We start from the raw sequence: 16,787 nt of genomic DNA on the forward strand, positions 1-16,787 counted from the left end.
CTTTCCCTAGAATGGTTTGCAAGGACAGGGCCAAGACAGCTCCCCAAGTGCACCCTTAAAAACCCCAGTGGAGGGACTTCCCTGGTGGTCCAGTGGCTAAGACTCTACAGTCCCAATGCAGGGGTCCTGGCTTCAATCCCTGGTCAGGGAACGAGATCCCACACACTGCAACTAAAGATTCCACATGCCACAAGGAAGATCAGAGATCCAGTGTGCTGCGATGCAGCCAAATAAATAAATAAATAGATAAAATATAAATTGTGTTTCCTGAAGGACAAATAAGATGAGCTTCTTTTTAAAAAATAAAATAACTCAAATGGATAGGGGCGACCAAGCTTACCAGGTTCCTGCTTCGTTTAGCTTCTGCCCACATACACACGGGCGTCACCTGGAGGCGTTATCCCATGAGAGGCACCAAAGCACATTTGCAACCGGAAAAGTGGTCAGTGACCAGAGCAAGCCTATCTGGGCCATCAGACCCTCGTCTATGTTCAAGGGAGAGCGAGGGCAGAAGGATGCTGAGCGAGACAGGCAAGGTGAGCATACCCAGGGAAACCTAATCAGGCTAAACTTCCAGCTCAGGACACAAATCTCCTGGCATTTCACTTAACTGTAGTTACTTTCTTTTGTTTTTCTTTTTTCAACCCTGTAAATCAAAATCGATTTGGCTTAGAACTCCACAAATAGTTTTCTTTCTAAAGAGAGGCATTTTACTGAAACAGGAGACTTTGCCAGCTGTTGTGTGTTTGGTACCTGGAATCAAGGGGCAAGTGGAACTCAGTACGAACGCTCCCCTGGGAGTCCGGGGCCCTGATGCTCATCACACCCTGACCCTGAGCTGCTGTGAACCTCTGAGGCGGTGACCTCACGTGCTAGCTTCTGTGCTCAGTTGTATCCGGCTCTTGTGACCCCATAGACTGTAACCTGCCGGGCTCCTCTGTCCATGGGATTCTCTAGGCATGAATACTGGAGTGGGTTGCCATGCCCTCTTCCAGAGGATCTTCCCCACTCAAGGATCGAACCCAGCACTCCTGCATTGCAGGCAGATTCTTTACCATCTGAGCCTGTTCTATAAAAACAAGAGAGACAGTTAGATCCACAATTTTCAAAATTCACTCCTTAGCACTAGCAGAGGGATATCAATTTGGTGGGACTTCGGTTACCATCTCCTTTACCAGAACAACTCGGCCTTTGTCCATTTCTTTCATAGTTGGCTGCTAGGTGAGATCTTACAGACAAGCAAAAGTTAGGAGAATTCAGCACCACTAAATCAGCTTGACAACAAATGCTAAAGGAACTTCTCTAAGCAGGAAACACAAGAGAAGGAAAAAATAGTACACAAAATAAACCCAAAACAACTAAGGAAATGGTAATAGGATCCTACATATCGTTAATTACCTTAAATGTAAATGGATTAAATGCACAAAAGACATAGAATGACTGGGCAGATGAAAACATGTGCACGGATGCACTTCCACTCACCACATCACTCTGCTTGGCCCCCAGATCGTATGTAATTATTTTATATTGTTAGTTTAATCATGTTTCCATTATGGCTTGCAACTGTAATGATTTTTTATTTTTCTGTCTGGCTATCGATTGTGAAAACTGATAAACATCTTCTACTAATAAAAAAAAAAGATCTTATATGAACAAAGGGTTCCACAGTGCCATAGCCAATTTTTTTAAATTTTTCATTTTATTTTATTTTACTTTTTATTTTATTTGGCTGCACTGGTTCTTAATTGTGGGATGCGGAATCTAGTTCTGCAACCTAGGGTCAAACCCAGGCTCTCTACATTGGGAGCAGAGTCCCAGCCACCACCAGAGAAGGCCCACCAGAGAAGCCTTTTCATTGGCACTTATGAGGTACTTGCCCAGACCACAGTACTCATGACGTTCCACCACCCCAGCAGAGGCCCTAACACCACGTCTGCACTTCGTGACTGCATACCCCGATGATGACTGACTACCCAAGAGGTGGACAGCTGTCCCAGGTGACCCAATCTGGTTCTTCCTCCCCAGAATTTGAAAGTGGGTCAGACGGGGTCCAAGTCGGTCTCCCGTCAGAGCTGAGGTGGCCAACAGGGAATAGGTGTCTGGGATTAGGGGAGGGAGGAGCCCTGAGCAGCTTTCCACTCCCCGTTGTGTTCCCCCAACCCCCTCCCCCCGTGTCTCCCTTCAGTAAACAACGTCCCCTGTTAAAAGCTGCCATGTTCCCCTTCAGTAAACGTCCCCTATTAAAAGCTTTAAAAGCTCTTGACAGGATCCTCTAAGAGCTTCTTCCTGTCTCTAAGAAAAAGCGAGATCACCCAGCCCAGTGCAATACACCTCATCTCCCCAGAGGCACATTCTGGTTTTTGTTTTTTTCAAGTGCAGTTTCTGGGACTTCCTGGTAGTCCAGTGGTTAAGATTCCGTGCTTCCACTGCAGGAGGCGCAGGTTCAATTCCTGGTCAGGGAGCTAAGATTCCGCATGCTGCATGACAAAGCAAAAAAAAAAAAAAGGCAGTTTCTAAATAGACTTTGTAATTTTATGAACTAAAATGTTTACTGCAGCAGGCATATAATGACTCAGTACAAAGCAACATTATCATTGCCTCTGTGATTAGTATATTCAAAAGTCATTTATAAATCAATCATTTTTCTGCTGCTATATATTAATTTCAAAAACATTTTGTTGTTCTTATGTTCTCAGATCACATTACAGATAACACATTTCAAAATTTTTTGTCCTGAAATCTTCCATCCAAGGACTTATGTATCTATAAATATGCTAATTCATTCATTCATCCATTTTCTTAGATGAATTTACCAAGATGAAATTCAAGATGAGTTTACTCTGAGATTTACCAAAGAAATAGATGGCAAAAATCTCTTCAGTAGGAGCTGATAGGGTAGAAATGAAATAATGTCATTTTCAGCAACAAGGATGGACCTAGAGATTATCATACTAAGTAAGTCAGACAAAGACAAATACCATATGATATCACTTATATGTGGAATCCGGAGAAGGCAATGGCACCCCACTCCAGTACTCTTGCCTGGAAACTCCCATGGACGGAGGAGCCTGGTAGGCTGCAGTCCATGGGGTCGCTAAGAGTCGGACATGACTGAGCGACTTCACTTTCACTTTTCCCTCTCATGCACTGGAGAAGGAAATGGCAACCCACTCCAGTATTCTTGCCTGGAGAATCCCAGGGACGGGAGAGCCTGGTGGGCTGCCGTCTATGGGGTCGCACAGAGTCAGACACGACTGAAGCGACTTAGCATAGCATAGCATAGCATATGTGGAATCTTTATTCTAAAAACAATAAAAATAAACTTATTTACAAAACAGGGTATCATGTCGTGGTCCGTGCACGGGTTGGAAAAGAATTTACAGACATGAGACAGAATGAGAGGGAAATAAAGTTTATTAGGGAGGGAGACGCTCTGAGAACAGCAGGCCAGCTCAAGGGAGAACCAACATTGAACAGGGGTCCTTAGTCCACTTTTATACCCAGGGTACAAGGAGTGGGATAGGGGTCTTTCAGGTCATTTGCTGATTGGATGAGGGATGTATACTGGGTGGGGGAAGAGTAGGGCAAATACCTTCTCCCTATGGAGCAGGAGGGGAGACAGATTATACTGTTCCATAATAGTTACATCATGGGGAGGGAAGGTCAATAAGGGTGAGGTTTTTCTGTTCCTGCATTCCAAGACCCTCCTTGGTTTTTCTACTCTTTTGTCCTTGGGTCACCACATAACAGACTTTAAAAACAAACTTACGGTCACCAAAAGGGAAATGTGGGAGGGGGGATAAATTTAGGAGTTTGGGATTAACATTTACACACTACTATATATAAAATAGATAGCCAACAAGTACTTACTGTATAACACAGGGAACTCTACTCAATATTCTGTAATAACCTAAGTAGGAAGAGAATCGGAAAAAGAGTGGATGTATGTGTACGTATAACTGATTCACCTTGCTGTACACCTGAAACTAACACAACACTGTAAATCAACTATACTCCAAAATAAAATAAAAATTGAACTTAAAAAAATAAGAGGGACTTCCCTGGTGGTCCGTGGCTAAGACTCCATGCCCCCAATACAGGGTTCTGGGTTCAACCCCTGACTGAGGAACTACATCCCACATTCCACAAATAAGTACATACATACATACATAAAATAAATAAATTTTAAACTTTTTAAAACAATTGTTGGATTAAAAAAGTACGAAAAAATTTAAAAACAGAGCTGACAGGGTTTATATAATATGAAGAAATCATAATTGTAAGTGCTGTGTTGCTGTTCAGTCACTAAGTCATGTCCAACTCTTTGCAACCCCGCAGACTGCAGCACACCAGGCTTCCCTGTCCTTCACCATCTCCCAGAATTTGCTCAAATTTGCTTCCATCGAGTCAGTGATGTCATCCAACCGTCTCATTCTCTGTTGCTCTCTTCTTCTGCCTTCAATCTTTCCCAGCATCAGGGTCTTTCCCAATGAGTCGGCTCTTCGAATCAGGTGGCCAAAGTATTGGAGTTTCAGCTTCAGCATCAGTGAAGCTCCTATTATTCTGAACATTATATATATATATATATATATATATATATATATATATATATATCTCCAGTGAATATTCAGGGCTGATTTCCTTCAGGATTGACTGGTTTGATCTCCTTGCAGTCCAAGGGACTCTCAAGAGTCTTCTCCAACACCACAGTTAGAAAGCATCAATTCTTCAGTGCTCAGTCATTTTTATGGTCCAACTCTCATATCTGTACATGACTACTGGAAAAACCATAGTTTTGACTACAACTTTAAGTCAGTATTTCCTAAATTAGATCTTCTTACGCTACAGAATGAAAAGGCAAAAGGATAGGACACTGAAAGATGAACCCCCCAGGTCAGTAGGTGCCCAATATGCTAATGGAGATCAGTGGAGAAATAACTCCAGAAAGAATGATGGGATGGAGCCAAAGCAAAAACGATACCCAACTGTGGATGTGACTGGTGATAGATGCAAAGTCTGATGCTGTAAAGAGCAATATTGCATAGGAACCTGGAATGTTAGGTCCATGAATCAAGGCAAACTGGAAGTGGTCAAACAGGAGATGGCAAGAGTGAACGTTGACATTCTAGGAATCAGCGAACTAAGATGGACTGGAATGGGTGAATTTAACTCAGATGACCATTATATCTACTACTGTGGGCAAGAATCCCTTAGAAGAAATGGAGTAGCCATCATGGTCAACAAAAGAGTCCAAAATGCAGTACTTGGATGCAATCTCAAAAACGACAGAATGATCTCTGTTCGTATCCAAGGCAAACCATTCAATATCAGGGTAATCCAAGTCTATGCCCCGACCAGTAACGCTGAAGAAGCTGAAGTTGAACGGTTCTATGAAGACCTACAAGACCTTCTAGAACTAACACCCAAAAAAGATGTCCTTTTCATTATAGGGGACTGGAATGCAAAAGTAGGAAGTCAAGAAACACCTGGTGTAACAGGCAAGTTTGGCCTTGGAGTACAGAATGAAGCAGGGCAAAGGCTAATAGAGCTTTGCCAAGAGAATGCACTGGTAATAGCAAACACCCTATTCCAACAACACAAGAGAAGACTCTACACGTGGACATCACCAGATGGTCAACACCGAAATCAGATTGATTATATTCTTTGCAGCCAAAGATGGAGAAGCTCTATACAGTCAGCAAAAACAAGACCAGGAGCAGACTGTGGCTCAGATCATGAACTGCTTATTGCCAAATTCAGACTTAAATTGAAGAAAGTAGGGAAAACCACTAGACCATTCAGGTATGACCTAGATCAAATCCGTTATGAGTATACAGTGGAAGTGACAAATAGATTTAAGGGACTAGACCTGATAGACAGAGTGCCTGATGAACTATGGACAGAGGTTCGTGACATTGTACAGGAGACAGGGATCAAGAAAATCCCCATGGAAAAGAAATGCAAAAAAGCAAAATGGCTGTATGAGGAGGCCTTACAGATAGCTGGGAAGAGAAGAGAAGCGAAAAGCAAAGGAGAAAAGGAAAGATATTCTCACCTGAATGCAGAGTTCCAAAGAATAGCAAGGAGAGATAAGAAAGCCTTCCTCAGCGATCAGTGCAAACAAATAGAGGAAAACAACAGATTGGGAAAGACTCGAGACCTCTTCAAGAAAATTAGAGATACCAAAGGAACATTTCATGCAAAGATAGGCTCGATAAAGGACAGAAATGGTATGGACCTAACAGAAGCAGAAGACATTAAGAAGAGGTGGCAAGAATACACAGAAGAACTGTACAAAAAAGATCTTCACGACCCAGATAATCACGATGGTGTGATCACTCACCTAGAGCCAGACAGCCTGGAATGGGAAGTCAAGTGGGCCTTAGAAAGCATCACTACGAACAAAGCTAGTGGAGGTGATGGAATTCCAGTTGAGCTATTTCAAATCCTCAAAGGTGATGCTGTGAAAGTGCTGCACTCGATATGCCAGCAAATTTGGAAAACTCAGCAGTGGCCACAGGACTGGAAAAGGTCAGTTTTCGTTCCAATCCCAAAGAAAGGCAATGCCAAAGAATGCTCAAACTACCGCACAATTGCACTCATCTCACATGCTAGTAAAGTAATGCTCAAAATTCTCCAAGCCAGGCTTCAGCAATACGTGAACCGTGAACTTCCAGATGTTCAAGCTGGTTTTAGAAAAGGCAGAGGAACCAGAGATCAAATTGCCAATATCCGCTGGATCATCGACAAAGCAAGAGAGTTCCAGAAAAACATCTATTTCTGCTTTATTGACTATGCCAAAGCCTTTGACTGTGTGGATCACAATAAACTGTGGAAAATTCTGAAAGAGATGGGAATACCAGACCATCTGACCTGTCTCTTGAGAAACCTGTATGCAGGTCAGGAAGCAACAGTTAGAACTGGACATGGAACAACAGACTGGTTCCAAATAGGAAAAGGAGTCCGTCAAGGCTGTATATTGTCACCCTGCTTATTTAACTTATATGCAGAGTACATCATGAGAAACGCTGGGCTGGAAGAAACACAAGCTGGAATCAAGATTGCCGGGAGAAATATCAATAACCTCAGATATGCGGATGACACCACCCTTATGGCAGAAAGTGAAGAAGAACTAAAGAGCCTCTTGATGAAGGTGAAGGAGGAGAGTGAAAAAGTTGGCTTAAAGCTCAGTGTTCAGAAAACTAAGATCATGGCATCTGGTCCCATCACTCCATGGGAAATAGATGGGGAAACAGTGGAAACAGTGTCAGACTTTACTTTTTTGGGCTCCAGAATCACTGCTGATGGTGACTGCAGCCATGAAATTAAAAGACGCTTACTTCTTGGAAGGAAGGTGATGGCCAACCTAGATAGCATGTTTAAAAGCAGAGACATTACTTTGCCAACAAAAGTCCGTCTAGTCAAGGCTATGGTTTTTCCAGTGGTCATGTATGGATGTGAGAGTTGGACGGTGAAGAAAGCTGAGCGCCGCAGAATTGATGCTTTTGAACTGTGGTGTTGGAGAAGACTCTTGAGAGTCCCTTGGACTGCAAGGAGATCTAATCAATCCATCCTAAAAGAGATCAATCCTGGGTGTTCATTGGAAGGTCTGATGTTGAAGCTGAAGCTCCAATACTTTGGGCACCTCATGCGAAGGGTTGACTCATTGGAAAAGACTCTAATGCTGGGTAGGATTGGGGGCGGGAGGAGAAGGGGACGACAGAGGATGAGATGGTTGGATGGCATCACCGACTCGATGAACATGGGTTTGGGTAGACTCCGGGAGTTGGTGATGGACAGGGAGGCCTGGAGTGCTGCAATTCATGGGGTCGCAGAGAGTCGGACACGACTGAGCGACTGAACTGAACTGAACTGAATGCTACAGAAGACCTGTGTCTTCCTCCACAACAGATCAAAAACTCACATAACATCAATTTGTAAAAAGGTTTTCAAGGAGCACATGTATTTGTCAAACTCTGGGTCACAACATAATGGTGGACCCTAAAATCCATTGAGTCTATAGGAATGAGCATTTTATATATTTTTTAAATTAGAATGTGTCACATGCAATAAGGCTAAGTATTGTTACGGAAAACCTGATTTCAGCGCAGGGTGATGATGCCAAATGCACTTCTCACTGTGGGTTGGGGGTGGAGGGTGGAGCAGGTGGCTAGAGGGATTGGCAGAGTCTAGAAAGCCAGGCTTGAAACCCCCACTCACTTTTGGTCCAGCTGATGCTTGGCCTGGATGACTGAAGCTGTCCAGCAGCCATGATTCAGTCCTCTGACATTATTCATGGAACTTATAGCCATACAACAGTCTGTGGTAGATGCTATGGCCATGCCATAGCAGAGAATCTAGTTGAAAAGTGATGTTTTGGTTTACGTGAAACAACATTTTACCTAATTTTATTCTTCAAAAGTGTGATGGAACCTCAGTTTTGTTTGGGGCTCAATACAGGGCAGACCCTCCTTACTACTCAAGACCTGGAACTGAGAGCTGGCCTCACTTGAGAACTTATTAAAAAGACTTCCAAGCCCCATTCCAACTTAATAAATAAGAATCTGCATTTTACCAAGGGCCTGGAGATTTGTGCATACGTCTAATTTTTTTTTTTTTTTTACTTTTGGCCTTGACAAGAGGCATGTGGGATCTTAGTTCCCTGACCAGGGATGGAACCCAACCCCTGTGTTGAAAGCACGGAGTCTTAACCCCCAGACTGCTAGGGAAGTCCCTCAAGCATGCTTTTAAAGTTTGAGGAGCTCTGATTTGGAAATACTGGTCCCCTTTAACTGACACTCAGCTTTGGTAGAATTTTCACTGGTCCAGTGTGAAATTTGTCCTTTGTTGGCAAGAACTGTGTTTCACTCGGATTTTATTCCTTTCCTACTACGTTTTAGGCATCAAAAGTGCTTTAGGAAATGAAGGTGATTGTGATGGTGGATGTAGTTCTGTTTTGTTTCATGTGTTTAGCAGACAAAAATAAGACTTAGGTGACAAGGCCTGCCTTTTTGTCATCATTTTTCCTAACCCATGAACCCAAAGTGGTGCTAGGGGTAAAGAATCTGCCTGCCAATGCAGGAGACACAAGAGATACTGGTTCGATCCCTGGGTCAGGAAGACCCCCTGGAGTTGGAAATGGCACCCCACTCCAGTATTCTTGCCTGGGAAGTCCCAAGAACAGAGGAGCCTGGCGGGCTACATTTCATGGGGTCGCAAAGAGTCAGACAAGACTGAGTGACTAAGCACAGCACAGCACAAGAACCATCAGGGGCTTCTCAGGTGGCGCTAGCGGTAAAGAACCCACCTACCAAAGAAGGAGATACAAGAGATGCAGGTGATACAAGAGATGAAGGTTTGATTCCTGGGTTGAGAAGATCCCCTGGAGGAGGGCATGGCAATCCACTCCAGTATTCTTTTTTTTTTTTTCACTCCAGTATTCTTGCCTGGAGAATGAATCCCACAGACAGAGGAGCCTGGCAGGCTTCAGTCCATGGGGTCGCAAAAGTCTAACTCTACTTGGCAACTAAACCACCACCACCAAGAACCATCAGAAGATGACGTCTACATGGCCCGAGACACAAACGTGTCCAGGTTTGCTTTCTCTGACATCCTCTCCTGAAACGTGGAGGGCCTGTTATGAGCAGGAACCAGGGAGAAGGTGATGAAATCATGCCCCTGGGTAATAGGAGTGATTTTCCTGAAAAAGTGGAGCATTAAGATTCTAGGATCCTTGAGAAAAACAAAAGGAAGCACTGGCCTGGTGAGAAGGAAAGAAGCCCGAAAGGCAAGCAGACCCTGCAGAAGGTGGGAGCTCCATGACCCCAGGATGGAAGCCCACCTCCCGGAAAAGACTGAGCTCCCTGCATCCTGACAAGGCAGGAAGGCCCGCCCTTCCCCCACCCCCACCCCCACCCCGCCCCTACCCCCGCCCAGTCCTGGGATTCTCAGCATTCCAGAGCCCACCAAATAACAATGGCAGTGTTTGTGGCATCTCAGATCAAGCTTGGAAACTTTTAAATGTCAAAATGAATGATGTGAAAGACTTGTGGGAGCAGCGAAGAGGGAAAAGCTGAGCTGAGAAAACCGAGAGGCCAGGGGCGCCAGAGGGGCCACTGGTTAACACGTCTGCGGGGCTCCAGCATCTTTTAATAAAAGGGATACTCAGAAGCAGAAAAACATCTTGAGCTGTCACGAGAGCCAGTGATATGGCAAAAACGAGAAGATTTATGTGGTCCCGGCGGGGATAGCTGGGCGCATGTTACTGATTCACAGAAGATCTACTGTCTGGGCCTGAGGATGTGCAGGAGCTGCTGCTCTGCACCGAGGACGTGACAGAGCAAGGAGCCCCATCGCCCCAGCTGACCCAGACCTGGGGTCCCGATCTGAGGACCCCCCCAGCCTCACTCAGAGCAGGGGGCCCCATGACTCTGTAGCTCCCCACATGGAAGGCCAGATTTGTCAATCGATTCCACCACCCACATTGGCCCCTCCAGAGAACAAGGCCACTCTGGCTTCTCAGAGCCATTCATCATCTGGGTGGAGGTGCCCCGTGGACCACAGAGGGGAAGCCAGGGCTCCAGCCCCACTCTGCCTGCCTCCCTGGTCAGAGAACTAGATTCTGCATGCCTCAACTAAGAGCAAGAGCAGCCAAATAAATATTAACTATTAAAAAGAAGAAGAAGGAACCACAGCAGAGTAGACCCTCTGGAGCAAAGCCACAGTGATCAGGGACCACCCGCTCCTGGCTCTCAGGAAGTCATGGGTCCCCATCTAGGAGAAGCAATGTGGCAAATGAATCATTCCAATGCACGTGGCCTGAGGGTGGGTTTCCAAGGAAAAGGGGTTGAACACTCTTTCAGAATATAAGCTGAGCTCGGTTCAGTTGCCTGCCCTGAGTGAGGCCCACGGCCTGTCTCTCCATGGCCCAGACCCACACGCAGCCAAGTCCCGATCATCTCCAGACCTCTGGTTCTCCCAAAGTCAGGTTTCCTGAATAATTCACTGAAAAATCATCTTATCATAGAATAACATGAGGAGTGAGATGAGGATATATTTTACTCTAAAGAGTCTAGTATCTAGCAGTCATGGGTGGTTGGCAGGCTGGCAGTCTTCAGCTGCCTGCAAGAGACGGGTCCATCCCCTGGACAAGCCTGAGTGCGGGGGTACCACCTGGGTCCCCCTAGACCACAGATCAACACATGACAACATCTTCACGATGAGAGGCTCAGCGTCTAGCACAGTCAGTCTGAGTAGGGAATGGATGGGTGAGGTGGGCACAGGCCCCTCATTAGGCCTGAGACAATGAAACAGGTGGGCAAGTCATCCTGCCCTGGGGTGGAGAGCGGATCTCCGAAGAAGGGAGCATAGGCTCGGGTGCCCCACCTCCCTCACCCCTCAGAATCCCCTGCTGGGGGACCGTCCTATGATGCCTGGATTGATCTGGGGTTCTCCAGCAGCAGGTAGACAAGTGGGACAAGCCCGGGACCAGGTGAGCCTCGGTCTGCTGCTCACACTTGTCTGGCCTCAGAGAACAAGCCCCACACTGTGTACCAACTGCCACGTCTGTAAAATGAAGACAACAGCACCCAGCAAGTGCCCAGGACATTGGAGACTGTGCATAGGGAAAGCACCCAGCACAGCTTCCTGCATACAACAGGTGCGCAGTAAGTGTTCATCCCTGCACTGCCCTGGTGGCCAGTGGTTAAGAATCTGCCTACCAATGCAGGAGTCACAAGTTCCATTTCTGGGGGAGATCCCACATGCCATGGAACAACTAGGCCCGTGCACCACAACTATTGAACCTGTGCTCTGGAACCCGGGAGCTGCAACCACGGAAGCCCAAGTGCCCTGGAGCCTGTGCTCTACAACCAGAGATGCCCCCACAGGGAGCAGCCTGAGAATTGCAACAAAGAGTAGCCCCTCTCACCGCAACTAGAGAAAGCTCTCTAGCGATGAAGACCCAGGGCATCCAAAAATAAAATTTAATTAATGAATTACTAGCGGCTTAAGGTGGTTTCTCCAGTGAAGCGATGCCAACACGTCTTGCTTGAAAGAGCACCCCTGGAGCCTCAGGGACACTCTGTCAGCACATGTGAGCTCACCGCAGGAGGTGGGGGGGCCGTGTGAGGGAGAGGGGGCGACCTCGGGTCGTCTGAGCAAGGGGTTGGAGGCAGGGACCCTGCCAGAGAGCAGAGAACACAGAAGGCTTCCTCCGGCCCCCTTGCCATCCATCCTGCCCAGAGCAGATGAGGAGAGGTGGCAGGGGTCGCCCACCTCGGGCCCAGCCCCCACCCACCCCACATCCTGGTTCCTCAAGGACACCCCACACCTTCCCGAGAGCTCCCCCCCTGGTATTGTGGGCACTCAAGAGTGCAGGGCCCCAATCTTTACAGAACCACTGCCACACACTGGCAAATGCAAGGAAGTCAGCCCAGTGCCTGGAGGACAGCCCCAAGTGTGCTTTGTTTACAAGACGTCAAGTCCAAACTGGGCGGAGGCCGGGCCTGTGTGGAACAGGAGTCACACGTCAGCAGGAAGGTCACCGTCAGGGGCAAGGCAGAGCGGCTCCCTGCGGGACCAGGGCTCCAAGGCCTGGCGCTGAGGAAGGAGACACGAAGGCAGGGCTGTGTGGCCCAGCGGAAGGTTCTGATGGGCAAAGCGGGGAAGAAGTTGCCAACAGCCATGGAGACCTCCAGAAAGACTCGGATCCATGCCGGGAAGCAGAGCGGACCCTCCACGACACACAGCTCCCTCGTCTCAGGGTGGACTTCCAGAACTGGTTCCAAGGGACCACCATCAACATCGAGGGGAGCCCCACGCTCCCGCCATGCTGACCGGCACCAGGGCCGCCCCTGAGGATTCTCCTCTGTAGCCCTGCCCTTCTGTCCAGCCTCACCGTAGGGATACTCCAGGGGCACCCGGAGCCCACACCTGATCAGAGCTGGGCTGCTCAGCATCCCTGCCCACGAACCTGACTTGCTGAGAGATGCGGTCTCTCCCTAGAGGACCAACATACAGCGTGTGAACTTGAAGCTGTGAGCGGTCCTGCATTCTTGCTGGAGACTGCAGAAGCGACAGTCTTTCTGCAGTGACAGGCCAGAACAAAGCTGGTGCCAGCCTAGGAGCTGAGGGGTGGAATACTACTCAGCCATGAATAAGAATGAAATAATGCCTTTTGTATCAACATGGATGGACCTAGAGGTTATCATACCAAGTAAAGTAAGTCAGACAGAGAAAGACAAATACCATACAATATCACTAACATGTGGATGCTAAAAAAAATGATACAAACGAACTCATTTACAAAACAGAAATAGATTCACAGCCATAGAAAACAAACTTATGGTTACCAAAGAAGATAACTGGGTAGGGGGATAAATTAGGAGTTTGGGATTAACAGATACACACTACTATATATAAAGCAGGTAAACAATAAGGACCTACTGTACAGCACAGGTCACAGTAACCAATATCTTGCAATAACCTATAATGGTAAAGAATCTGAAAAAGAATATATATGTGTGTGTATATATATATGCATAACAGAATCACTTTGTTGTATACCTGAAAGTAATATAATATTGTAAATCAACTATACTTCAAGGTTTTAAAAAATGTGCCGAGAGAGAGAACAAAAATGAATAGAAACACTTCTACCTCCACCCCCATCTCTGTGAGCTTTCTGACGTTTTCCCAAGAAACTCGTTTTTCCACTTACATTAACCAGGCTTGATTTTTGATGTTCACAACGAAAAACTCAGACAAGTCAAGCATGTTACTACAAAGCTCCCACAACAAGCCTAAATGGACAATACTATTTTTTTGCATTTCACACATAAGCAAATGAAAGCAAGGTCTCCAGAGCTCGGATCTGCTCCTAGACCTTCTGCCTCTAAAGCCCGCTGTCCTCCCTGGGACTAAGGGCGCAGGTTTCTGTGGCAGCCTTGCCTCAAGCTTAAAGCAAGGAGACTGAAGGAGACTGTAGCTGAGATCACAGTCACTCCCGCCATAGGACGCGGCTGTGGTGAAGGAAGCCAGCAGGGGAAGAGAAGGGTCCAGAAGGCCCAAAACTGCTGGAGGGAAGTGGCCACGACCCGCTCTGTCCAGAGCCAACACTCCGCCTCAAAGTGGTGACCCTCAAATCCTCCTTGTTCATCCCTTAGCTCCTTGCGCACGTTTCTCTCTTGGCCCTGAGCACGTGTGATTATGATCATCTGCTTCTGTTCCGTGTCTCCAGCTGGGCTCTGAGCTCCGTGAAGGAGAGAGACCGCTTGCTGCAATGTCTTGAGTACAAGCAAGGCTTCTCTAAATGTTTGTTAAGTGAATAAAACAAGGAGAGATGTACATGAGTATAGAGGTCTATTAATATGTGTGTGTGTGCTTAGCCGCGTCCAACTCTGCGAGCCCATGGACTGTAGCCCGCCAGGCTCCTCTGTCCGTGGGATATTTCAGGCTAGTATACTGGTATGGGTTGCCATTTCCTCCTTCAAGGGATCTTTCCAATCCAGGGATTGAAACTGCATCTCCTGAGTCTTCTACATTGGCAGGCAGATTTGTTACCTCTGAGCCGCCTTTGTACTCAGGGAATTAAATTGGTGATGAAGGTGCAGTACCTACATTTGGCACTAGATGGCACTCAAGCACACCAAGAAGATGCTTCTGAGACAGGTAGGAGGTGTGGGTTTTTGATTTTTATTTATTTTTTTGGTGGAGAGATTTTTTTTTGTTTTCTTTTTTTCTCTCTCTTTTTTTGATGTATTCCTTTTTTCCTTTTTTTTTTTTTTTAGAAATCATTCATTTGTTTATTTATGGCTGCACTGGGTCTTTGTTACTGTGCCCAGGCTTTCTCTAGTCGTGGCAAGCGGGGGCTGCTCTCTAATTGCATGTGTGGGCTTCTCATTGCAGTCATTCCTCTTGTTGCAGAGCATGGGCTCTAGGTGCCTGAGCTTCAGCAGCTGTGGCTAACAGGCTCTAGAGCACTGGCTCAGTAGTTGTGCCACATAGGCTTAGCTGTCCCGCTGGATGTGGGATCTTTCCAGACCAGGGATCAAACCCATATCCCTTGCACTGGCAGATGAATTCTTCACCACTAAGCCACAGGGAAGCCTGGTCCAGGGGTTTTAAAGAAGACTGTGGCAGGTCCCCTTAACTGAATAGCAGTAAGCTTGCACAAATGATCTAGTCTCAATAGGACATACTGTATTAATCAGGGTTCTCCAGAGAAGCAGAACCAATAGGCTATGTATAGAAATGGATTTATTACAAGAAATTGGCTCCTGCAACTATAGAGGTTGACAAGTCCAAAATCTGCAGTGTGGGCTGACAAACTGAACATCCAGGAGACCCAAAGGTGCGGATGAATTTCAAAGGCCATCAGCTGAGGACTTGCCTGGCAGTCCAGAGGCTAAGACTCTATGCTCTCAATGCAGGGAGCATGGGTTCCATCCCTGGTCAGGGAACTAGATCCCACCTGCTGCAACTAAGAGGTCACATGCCACAACTAAAAGAGCCTGCATATCATAACTAAGACCTGAAGGAGCTACATAAATAAATAAATATATTTTTAAAGCCACCAGGTGGACACTGCTTCCAGCAAAGGGAGTCAGGTCTTCTTGTTCTATCTAGGACTTCAACTGATTGGGTGTGGCCCACCCACATTAGAGAGGGCAATCTGCTTTACTCAAAGTTCACCCATTTAAATGCTAATCTCATCTAAAAACACCTTCCAACTGACACACAAAATTAATCACCACATAATACCCTTTGAGCTGTTGGTCCAGAGTGACTGTGACCTTGCTTGGAGACCTGCCTCTCTCTTAATGAATGCAAAGTGCTAGAATAAAGACCTGTTTCCTCTCCTCCCTGAATCCAAAGTTTAGACTGATCAATGTGTTTTTCCTGCAGGAACCCCACCCCTCTGGAGAAAGCAGTGCACGGAATATGAACCATGACAGTGATTATAAGCTAACTTTTGGGGGGCACCATCCTAAACTATGGGGCTTGAGTATACTGTTTGAAAAGTTTTAGTCAAGGCTGAAGAATTAGTTGATAATCCCTAAAAGCCTGTGAATTAATTGTAAGAAATTTAAACACAAGCTGGAATCAAGATTGCCGAGAGAAATATCAATAACCTCAGATATGCAGATGACACCACCCTTATGGCAGAAAGCGAAGAAGAACTAAAGACTCTCTTGATGAAAGTGAAAGAGGAGAGTGAAAAAGTTGGCTTAAAGCTCAACATTCAGAAAACTAAGATCATGGCATCTGGTCCCATCACTTCATGGGAAATAGATGGGGAAACAGTGGAAACAGTGTCAGACTTTATTTTTTGGGGCTCCAAAATCACTGCAGATGGTGATTGCAGCCATGAAATTAAAAGACGCTTACTCCTTGGAAGGAAGGTCATGACCAACCTAGATAGCATATTGAAAAGCAGAGACATTACTTTGTCAACAAAGGACATCTAGTCAAGGCTATGGTTTTTCCAGTGGTCATGTATGGTTGTGAGAGTTGGACGGTGAAGAAAGCTGAGCACCAAAGAATTGATGCTTTCGAACTGTGGTGTTGAAGAAGACTCTTGAGAGTCCCTTGGACTGCAAGAAGATCCAACCAGTCCATCCTAAAGGAGATCAGTCCTGGGAGTTCATTGGAAGGTCTGATGTTGAAGTTGAAACTCCAATACTTTGGCCACCTCATGCGAAGAGTTGACTCATTGGAAAAGACCCTAATGCTGGGAAGGATTGGGGGCAGGAGGAGAAGGGGACGACAGAGGATGAGATGGCTGG

The sequence above is a fragment of the Giraffa tippelskirchi genome, chromosome 2 (genome assembly GCF_054371585.1).
Source record: "Giraffa tippelskirchi isolate mGirTip1 chromosome 2, T2T-mGirTip1v1.2.pri, whole genome shotgun sequence".
Classification (NCBI taxonomy): Eukaryota; Metazoa; Chordata; class Mammalia; order Artiodactyla; family Giraffidae; genus Giraffa; species Giraffa tippelskirchi.